The following is a 10,732-nucleotide window of genomic DNA, read 5'->3' on the forward strand; positions in this document are numbered from 1 at the left end:
TTTATTGATTTGTGACATTATTTAGAACCAATTGAATTTTCACAAAAAGATTGAATAAATGTAATTTTTTTTAGTTGATAGCTTCTAATGAGATATATTTTTGAACCTTTTTAAATAAGCAAAAATAAATATATCTTTTTTCAATCAATAAATGTTCTAAAAAAGATTCAATTAAATTCTTTTATCATTTTTTTTAATTCTTTCAAATCAAAAGAAGTCTTAGGCTTTGGTTTCGCATATATGCAGTTTTTTTTTTTTAATAAAAGTTTTGAAGTTATTTTCTAAATAATAACTTATGCTCTATTTAAATTTTATTTTTTCCAATAAGCTAATAGAAATATTTAGAAGAGAAATACAATTGTTTTGAAAATAATAAAAATAAATTATAAATATGTAGAATATGTCTTTTAATAAATACAATGTTTTAAATATTAGACTGAATTGGCCAGGTCAATAGTGAATCCCAATTTTGTATCAAATCTAGATGAACCGGCCATTGCCGACGAACCGATGAATAGATCCTAATTCCCTTAAACCGACCAGTTCAAATTCTAAAATTTTTAAATGATTAAATTACTTATTAAAGCATTAAAAGGAAGGAGGAAGAAAAGGAAGAGAATGAAGAAAGCTCTCTTGCCATCAAACTCTTCTTCCGCCATCATCAGACTTCCACCCGGGACAGCCTACTGATGCCCGAGTTGTGAAAGTCAGTTTTCTTTGATTTCCTTCCAGGATCATCCAGGACGAAGTTGAGATCGTCCAGGACGATCAGTTCAAAAGCTGATGACTAAGAATTTCGTTCCAGGACGAAGTCAAATTTATCTGTACGAAATTTGTCCAGAGAGCAGGTCGTCTAGGAACGAATACATTTCGTTATGTACGAAATTTGTCCAGAGGGCAAATCGTCTCGGGATGAATTGGAATTGTCCGGGACGATCTGCATGAATATATATTGGATTGAGATATTTTGGAATCATTTGGAAGATAGAGAAAAAGCAGGAGAGAGAAAGATAAGGAAAGAGAAGAGGAAAGCTTGGTTTTGGAGCTCGCGGCGCGCTTTTCGTCCGTCGTCGCTGTTAGAAGATTTTTTTGTCTCGCAGTAAGGACTCTGAATCCTATTTTTGATTTCGAATATTTCGAGTTTTGGTATTTTTCTGCTCAGTTTTGTGTTTCTGTTACCGAAAAATGTGCATAACTTTGTATTGATGAAACTTTTACCGCGTAACTTTTGGTATGTTGTAGAAACGATGATTTTGCACGATTTGAGTATTTTCTGGAAAGTTTTCACCATATATTTTAAATTTTGCGAAGTTTTAATCGAATAACGAATTATCTGGATGTTGGAAATTATTGCTTCAGTACAATGAAAGTCTTGAAATTATGTTTTACAATGTCTGTAGTAATTTGATAATTTTCTGAAAATGTGCATTTTACAACGACTTATGTATGCTATACGATATTTTAAGGAGTTTTATATATTGAGCTAAATCATGTTTTACGGTTACAATGCATTGATGAGATAATGATGAATGTTGTTATATGATTGAAGCTATTGTTATAAAAAAAATAAAAAAAAAAATTGTTGTTATATTATTGTGATACTACTGTGTGCTGTGTGTGTGAAAGACAAGTAAAGATTGGTTGAACCGTTGGTTGGAGACTGATTGACCTTTACATGATGGTGGGCCGACGGGCTTTTCTTTAAAAAGAGTTTGATGTTATCCTCTACTGATCACGTGATTACTGAAGGAAGTTATAAGGAGATGATTACTGTGCCGACGGGCAAGGGTGACGACCCTAATTACTGAGCCAACAGATACAAGATACAAGATATTGATACAATACTGAAAAACACCTTAATAGCCAGTGCTTCTACTTGCTCTGTATGACTACTGTACTAAATTGCATGTTTAACAGTATTGTTACTACTACTGTACGGATTTATTGATACTAACAGATTTATCGTTATTGTACGGATTTAGTTACTGCACTGATTTACTATTAATGCATAATTTTACTATTATAGCATTACTTTTCATGTCACTGTTGTACTAATACTGATACAGACACTGATACTACTGATTCACTTTATTGATATAATGCACGTGATATACTGTGTAAATGACATATGATTCACTAAACACGTGATATAGATTAATGGATTGCATGTGATGCACTGAGCACGTGATATTGGATAATTGAATTACAAGTGTACGTTTTGATATGATTATACGGCATTGATTGATTTCGACTGTTTCAAATAATGTTATGAATTTATTTCATTGATTTGATTTCAACAGTTCGTGATAGTATTGATTTGACATTTTATACTGACTGATATTATTGAACCATTGATTTATCTTTATACGACTGATATTTGATAATATTGAAACGATGATTTATTGATTGATTTGATTGATACTACCGATACGAAGATTTTTTAACGTTTTAACTGTTTACGAAATTGACTGATGTTATAAATAGTGACGACTACTGTAGAGATTTGACATACGTACTAATTCATTGAGCTTTACAAACTTTTATACTGTTTAATGATTATTCTATTGTCGATTGAGGATTTTACTATTTATGTATTGATACTGTTTACGCATTGACTACCGTTTTTGTACTGATTATTATTTATACACTGATTACTGTTTATGCATTGATTTCTGATTCTGCATTGATTCAAATGATCATATGTAAGTGACTGCAATGATTTGACTGATTGATATGCATATTGTTTCCGTACCGTGCTATGATTTCAGTTGTAAGTTTTGGTGACCTGCTGGGTTTTTTTTAAGCTCATTATATGTGGTTAATATTTTCAGGTCAGGGCAAGGGAGCAGAAGATTAAGGTTGATCAGGAATCTTCAGGTTTTTTACCTTTTGTTATAGTGATTCTTTTTGTACTCATGACATGATAGATTACTTGTGATTGATGTGTAGATCCTGAGTATTGTAAATGTACTTTTGGGAATGAATGAAAATATTTACATGAAGTTTCGAATTATAGATTTTGTTAGACTGTTTAATACTGATTGATGACTATAGATAACTCTGATAAAAGATTGACTTACAGGATTGACTGAGTAATTATTCCAAGTTAGATCTTGGGGCGTCACACGAGTTTTACCCGAACGCCAATTGACATCAGAGTTTTGCCCGGCTACCGACTAACGCCATAGTTTTACTAGACGTCGAAGTTCCACCCATCGCCATACTCCTTTCCGTAACCGGACTTTCCACGGACTTCTACCCAGCGTCGGGCTTTCGCCCATCGTTGGATTTCTACCCATCACCATACTTCCGCCTTTCGCCGAACTTTTGTTGGACTTCTACCCGACGCCAAATTTCTACTCGTTGTCGGACTTTCGTTGGACTTCTACCCTACACCAAAGTTCCGCACGTCGTCGGATTTCTACCAGACACCAGACTGTTGTATGTCATCAAACTTATACCTTACGCCAAATTTTCTCCCATTATCGAACTTCCAACCTTAGTCGCCAGCCCTTATGATCTCATTCACTAGACAATAATGTTTTTGACTACTATCGTCCGTTGACCACGGTCCTTATGATATCCATAGCTATATTGTGGTCCTTTCGACCTTCGTCACCAAAAAATGACCTTTTTTTAACAATTACCGTCATTCGACTACGGTCTCTCTGACCATCGTCACCCGACTATGGTCTTTCCGACCTCCGTTGTCCACCAACAATGGTCCTTCCGACCAAACAAACACGTTAATAGTGATTCTTCATATTCCCACCATGCAATGCACTTCATATGATGTATATTTGCTATGTCAAGCAAAGGTCTTCCCCCTAAGGAAGGGCCTCATTTGTAATCAACTAGAAATACTAGTGGATTCATTCAAACTGGGCCATACCTCATGGTTTTTCCCCTATTAAGGGGTTTTCATGTAAATTGGTGTCTCTTATGAATGTTACATCATTTCTTTTATCTGATTGTATGCTAGATCTTCGTACAAAATTAAGACGCTAAACTTTTTATTTCTATATTGCTATGAATAATTCATGATGCAACAATGTTAATTAATATAAACTTTCACATATATTATAAGAGTACGACTCAAACACAAAATTAAAAAATTCTTAATTGATAGTTAAAGTTCTCAACTAATACATATTTTGATTATAAATTTTGACTATCAAATAAAAAATTTTGAGTTAGAAGTTTAAGTATACTATGTATATGATGCTTATGAGCTTGTTTTAATCGAAGGTAAAAAAAAAAAAAAAAAAAAAAAACGCTGCTAAACAGTAAACGCTATAAAAACTTCTTTGCATTCTGTCGTTGTGTCTTGCACCGGTCCGCGGCTAAAAAATGAGGCGGTATTCTCTTAGCCTCTGGATTCCTGCGTCGCGCCATCTCAAAACCCTTCCCTCCTACCCAAGCCCTTATTTTCTCCACCAACTTCATCGATCATCGCTGCCTGAAGTCTGTACTTCTCCTTATTCTTCGGCATCCCGCAGCTTTACAAACCCCTTTTCACTATTCTCCCGTGCTCTCACTTCTTCGAGTAGTCTATCTCCCTCTCTCTCCGCTCTTTCATTTTTGGCGGAAAAAAGTTTTTATGTTTGAAATCTGAGGAACTGTGGAAGAGGTTACACACTCAGATCCAGCTCAGCTCTTCATATCACCCGCAAACTGACGGGCAAACTGAAGTGATGAATCGAACATTGGGTAATCTATTGCGGTGTCTAGTACAAGACAATCCAAAAATCTTGGATGAATTACTTGGCCAGGCCGAATTCGCATTCAATTCCATGACAAACCGCTCTACTGGTATGTGCCCATTCAGTATAGTTTATACTAAAATGCCAAATACTGTCCTTGATGTTACAGTGCTACCCAAGTGTAAGAGCAAATCCGCGTCGGTGCTAGTAGACAATTATGCGGAATTTCTAGCCAACATCAGAGCGAAGATTCAAGCTGCTAATGACAAATACAAACTGTCGGCGGATGTGCATAGAAGGGAGAAATTATTTAAGCCTGGAGATTTGGTATTTGTTCGGTTGAAAAGAGAATGTCTACCTGTGGGAGAATACTCAAAGCTGGGAAAAAAGAAATGGGGACCGTTCTTTATAAAGAGCAAGATCAACGACAATGCATACATTGTGGATCTTCCGGAGGAGTTCAATACATCCCACACTTTCAATGTCAAAGATATCTATGCTTACATGCCACCTGATGAGGGCGAAGCTCAAGTTCATTCTGTTGATACAGATAACGATTTTAGCGGGGGCGAATGATGCGGTGCACTATAGGCTTATAGTGTGACGGGTACTATCTTACCTTTTTCTCTGAATAAGGCCGTTACTGGTTTGATCTCCACTACTACTTTTATCCTTTAGTAGTTATATAGTACAGAAAGTTGCTTTTAGTTTTTAATGCTTTTAGTAGTATATGGATATTCTGATAGTATATGAGAAGTTTCCTGTAGAGAGGAAGACATCTTTTACAATTTGATCAATAGAAATCCCTATAGTTCTCTGTTAGTTCTTGCTTGTTTCTTCTGCTTGTCACAGCTTTGCAGGTGTCGCAGCATCATCTATTCATTCCAGGAGTCAGGAAACAGCTAAAGGATTGCCCAGCACTTCCATTGAAAACTATATATTGTTGTCTTGCAAATCCTGTATTTCCATATTTTTTAACAATCACACCAGCTATTTGCCGACCCCATGTAGTGGGACAAAAGCTTGATGTTGTTGTTATACACCAGCTATATGCCTACAAACAGCTCTATCAACATAGTGAATTTCCACTGCCTTTGTTACCTCCTTAGGCTCAATTGCTTCAACTATCTCAGGATCAGAAAGTATAATTTCATCTAAGATTGAACCATTAGTGTAGACATCCTAATTCCTTATTTCAGTGCTTCTCCACTTTGGTAGGTCTACATTCGATAAAATATAGCTAAGAACAACGTGTTGTTTATTTTTTAAAGATACTTGTCTTTGTCTCAACAATTCAGTTCTTCCAATTATATCATCCATTTTCTTATAGCCCAACTGGGCCATAATGCCACTCACCTCCTTGGCAACATACATAAAATAGTTGACCAAATCACCAGGAACACCAGGGAAACATGCATGAAGTTCTTCAATCTGACTTGTACTCCAATTGTGCAGTTGTTTGTGTGACAAACGAGTGCCATTATATAACTTGCTGCTATCATAGCAATAGAACCAAACCACACTCATCAGCACCTATTGCTGCAGCTATATGGACATCAAATCCACTCTTGAATCCATCATACACTCGATGGATAATCCTCTCTCAATCCATTTTGGATAAGTTTCTGATGTGTCTCCATCAATCCAAGCTCCCATGGTCCACCAGCATGTTTAATAGAGCTTATAGGGCTAGCTCCAGTTCCTCCATTATGACCAAACACATGTATTATGTCAGCATTCACCTTAACTACGCCTGAAGCTATGGTGCCTATCCTAGCTACTGCTACAAGCTTCACATATCCTTGGCCTTTGGATTAACCGGATGGAGGTAAAAAATCAATTGTTCAAAATCCTCAATTGAATAAATATCATGATGTGGAGGAGGTGATATAAGAGGAACACCTGGTTTAGAGTTCCTTAATCTTACAATATAAGCGCTAACTTTTTTCCCTAGAAGTTGATCACCTTCTCCCTGTTTTGTACCTTGAGCAATTTTGATCTCCAACTGGTCAGCATTGGCTAAAAAAGTTGGAGTAACACCAAAACATCCTGAAGCAACCTATTTAATTGCACTTGTGGCAGTATCACCATTCTGGAGACCTTTATGGTGAGGAAGCGTTGAAGAAATCAATAACGTCTGCAAGTGGACTCAAGTGGATAGGATCCTCACCTCCCTCTCCAAAATTAGATTTTCTATCTAACTTATTCATTGCAACTACAATAGCTTCACGTGTTTCCCTAGAAATAACTCCCAGAGACATTCCACCAGTACCAAAATGTTGTACAATGGAAGATGCAGGTTCAACTTTGCCAACTGGAATAGGTGGATGTTACTCTTAAGTTCCAAAAGATCTCTAAGAATATTTATTGGTTGGTTAGCTAGATGCTGCTGATAAATAACATAAACACTCACCTTTTTCTCGAGCTGCTTTATGCAGCAGTTTTGACATCTCAGAGTTGTTGCCATGATATTCACCTCCTGGTTGGAATGAATCCAAATTTTCCCAATCTTTTTGCGGTCTCCTCTGAGAAAGCCTTCACCCTAGGATTGCCACTATCCCAATAGCGTACTCCTCCTCCATTGTAATGGTTGTCATGATCCCTCCATGTTTCCCCCGTGTATTGAGGGTGAGAATCCCACATTTTTTTCTCTTTGCCTCACGTGATCCGTTCCCCATGGTTCGGCCCGTCCTCCTCCTCCCCCGATCGTCCATTTATCTTTCCCAAATGACCTCTTATAGTGGTCGGCCATCCCACCACCTTCGCCATGAAACTCCCTTCCCATTGTCCCCCATCCGAAAAATCTATTTCGTTCTTTATTGGAGTCCTAAGAGGTGGCTCTTGACTCTCTCCTTCTACGACAGCCCATTCCTCTTGCCCCAATGCTTCCTATAGTGGTCGGCCACCCTACCATCTCCATAAAAAAATTCCCTCCTTGCTGTCCTCTCATCCAAAAACCCTAACTTGCCCCTTATCAAAGATCTAGGAGGTGGCTCTTAATAAAAGAAACTCTCCTCGAACTCATTCGATTCGGCTAAGGGAATTTTGGTCAAATATTAGTTTGAGTTAGCCATCAGAACCACCGGTGAAGTTTTTTATTGCATCTCCAAGAGTTTCCTCATCTTCTCCTCCATAATTTCCTTTCTTTTTGGTTCAACACTAGGAAATGCCGGTGAAGCTTTCAACTGCATCTTGATTAATCTCCTCATAATGCCTTCCATGTTCTCGAATTGGTTTTCCATTTGGGTTTCCATGGACGACATCCTTCCTTCCATCATTGTGAACCTTTCTTCCATTCCAACATATTTTTCCTCCATCCCGGCCTTGAGTAGTCTCATCTCTCATTCCAACGCCTACATCTTCGTTGCTTCCATTTATGGATCTAGGTTTTAAACCGCAAAAAAACAACAAAAAACAATGATGAATGGTCTTAAATCAGCAAAATCAACAAGGGGAAGGAATTATGAAGCAAATTTCAGCGAGGAGAAATGCAATTTTGGTTTAGGACACGGCTTTGATATCAATTTGATATGCCATGGAAAAGAAAACAGCGATAGATTAAGAGAAAAATTGTAGAAATACTCCAAAAAATGATTGATTTTTTATTATTACTTTAAAACAAATGCAATATACAAGTGATATACAATTAGAGAGGTAGATCGGTTCTCCCAAACAACCTAGACGCCACTAGGAAGCCCTCAAGAAGAAAACTACAGCAAAACACAAAACTCAACAATCGCCTCCCTAAACCTTAAACACTCCCCTTTAAATAACCATAGAATACAAAATCATAAATAAAATCTTCATAAATAATTTAAACATCATTTAGGAAGCATTCCTAAATAATTATACATGATTTATGAAACATTCCTAAACAATTGTGCATTATTTAGGAAACATTCCTAAACAATCAAACACATTTTAGAAAAATCTTCCTAAACAATTAAACATATTTAAGGAAGTCTTTCTAAACAATTAAACACTTCATGAATAGCATAAATATAATTAAGAAATTTTCTTAAACACCTACCAAATCTGAATTCAAATCATCATCTTTCATAGTTTCATTAAATAAACTTTTCTAATTATTTCTCCTTTGATTTTTCTTTCTGACATAATGAATATTAACTTCCCTGGACCCCACAAGGTAGGCCCCCCCTGATGTATCAGCTTCTTCAATCCTCGCAAATTTCTCCATATTGTATGTACCAGTTTTAATTGAACCTCATCACTTCGCTCAGTTTTTTTTTTTCAGTATTCTTTAGATTGCAAGTCTTTGATAGGATCCCATATAGGAAAAATCCTGAAGATTGTGGATTATCTTTACAAATCATTTGAAGTTTGTGGGAATTACTTAGACAGTCTCAATTAGACTTATAACATGTCATTTTCCACTTGTAATTTAGGAATGACATAGATTTTGATAGGTTTCCTTATTTAGTGTTTATTTTTCTTTATAGGCTAGCCAGTAACATGAATTTTTTCCTTTTAAACTTGGTGTATTGCAGGTTTAACCGTTTTTCTCTTTTGTTATTTCTTTTTCATTACTTAAGCATTCTTATGGGAATCTAGGGATTTGTCGACCTAATAAATCTGTGTTGCTTAATGGAGGCTTGATCTAGTTAATGGGATAAATAGGATTTGCCGAACACCCTTAACTGGTTATTTATTTCATGAAGTTCCGTTTAGCCCCTTTTTATCACCATCCGATTATTTGATTATTTGAGGTTCTTGGTTATTTTCCTTGCATTCACTAATACCAACCAAAACCATTAGTAAACTCTCATTTTCCTTTATTTTTTATTCCTTTAGGAAAGAATCTATGAGCTTTGTTTTTCATCTTTCTTTTCATTTCTTATAATTTTTTACCCATCCTTATCTTGAATATTTAAGATTTAGTGGTGTAGAATCAACTTTCACATTACACCAAAGATGGCTAAAACTTATTTGTTGTGATACTTGTATTTCTAGCCATCGCCTCAGTTATGCAGGAGGAAATCTGATGCAGGACTACGATGCTTTTAAATGAATTCAAAAGGAACTTGCACGATTTCTTGAATAAAACAATTATGATTAAAACTTTTAGCAATCAAAACAATAAAAGAAAATATGAGAGGGGTGCCACGCTTAGGCCAAGTCACATGCCAAATGCTTGGATTATCAAAATAACTTAGAATTTCAATAGCATGCAAATTAAGTAGTTTTCAACAAAGTCCCTACGCTAACAATGAGATTAGGAACATAGAAAGCTAAACTCAATTCCTACGATTACTAAGCTTGGCAAAGATTGGGGAACATGACCTTCATGAATCAAATCAATCGACAAGAGAGAGTTAAACTATGAAAATACAATAGTAGGAAGATTGGAAGACTTTTGTCACGGTTTGGACGTAATCCACCATGGAACTACATCAATTTGCTCCTCTATGGCTTCGGTGAAAGTATTTATAATGCGCTCTACATACTCTTCGACAGTGTGGTTGATATTCGGATTGACGTCGAAGAAAGTGGAGTGAAGGATGTGAACAAACTCTTGTTCGTCGTAGGCGATACCGTAATCAAGATCTGGATCATCCATTCGTTGATCTAGTTGCGTTGAAGTGTTGTGGGAGGTGGTCCTTTGCTGGCTTTGCCATTTTACCTTGAAAGAGAGAGGTTTCTCTCAAGAATCCAAGTAGGAGAAGGTAAAAGGAGGTGGCTGGCCAAGGGGGAAGGGCTAGGGGAATTTTGGTTCAGGTTTTGGGAGATTTAAGTGGAGGGAAATTTAGTTCAAACAGCTTCCTTCAAGATCCCTTGATTGAAATAATCAAGGAAGGGGAAGAGAAAGAGGGGCGACGGCAAGGGTGAGAGGGAGGGGTATTAATTTATGTCCAAAAGGAGAGGTTCTCCTTTGGAAAGAAATTAAATAAGAGGGGCTAGGGGAAATTTCGGCCAAGGATGAGGTGGAGGGAGAATTAGGAATTGTTTCCAAGAGGGGCTTAAGGGGTTTTGGAAATAAATCCCAAAGGATTTATTAAGGGGGCTGGCGG

At 36.6% G+C, this 10,732-nt stretch overlaps 1 pseudogene; it reads right to left on the minus strand.

Annotated features, from left to right (window-relative positions):
• Window positions 1–5,574: 5,574 nt before the first annotated feature.
• Window positions 5,575–7,346, minus strand: LOC110098422 (annotated as a pseudogene).
• Window positions 7,347–10,732: the final 3,386 nt, after the last annotated feature.

The sequence above is a fragment of the Dendrobium catenatum genome, unplaced genomic scaffold (assembly GCF_001605985.2).
Source record: "Dendrobium catenatum unplaced genomic scaffold, ASM160598v2 fragScaff_scaffold_123, whole genome shotgun sequence".
Lineage (NCBI taxonomy): Eukaryota > Viridiplantae > Streptophyta > Magnoliopsida > Asparagales > Orchidaceae > Dendrobium > Dendrobium catenatum.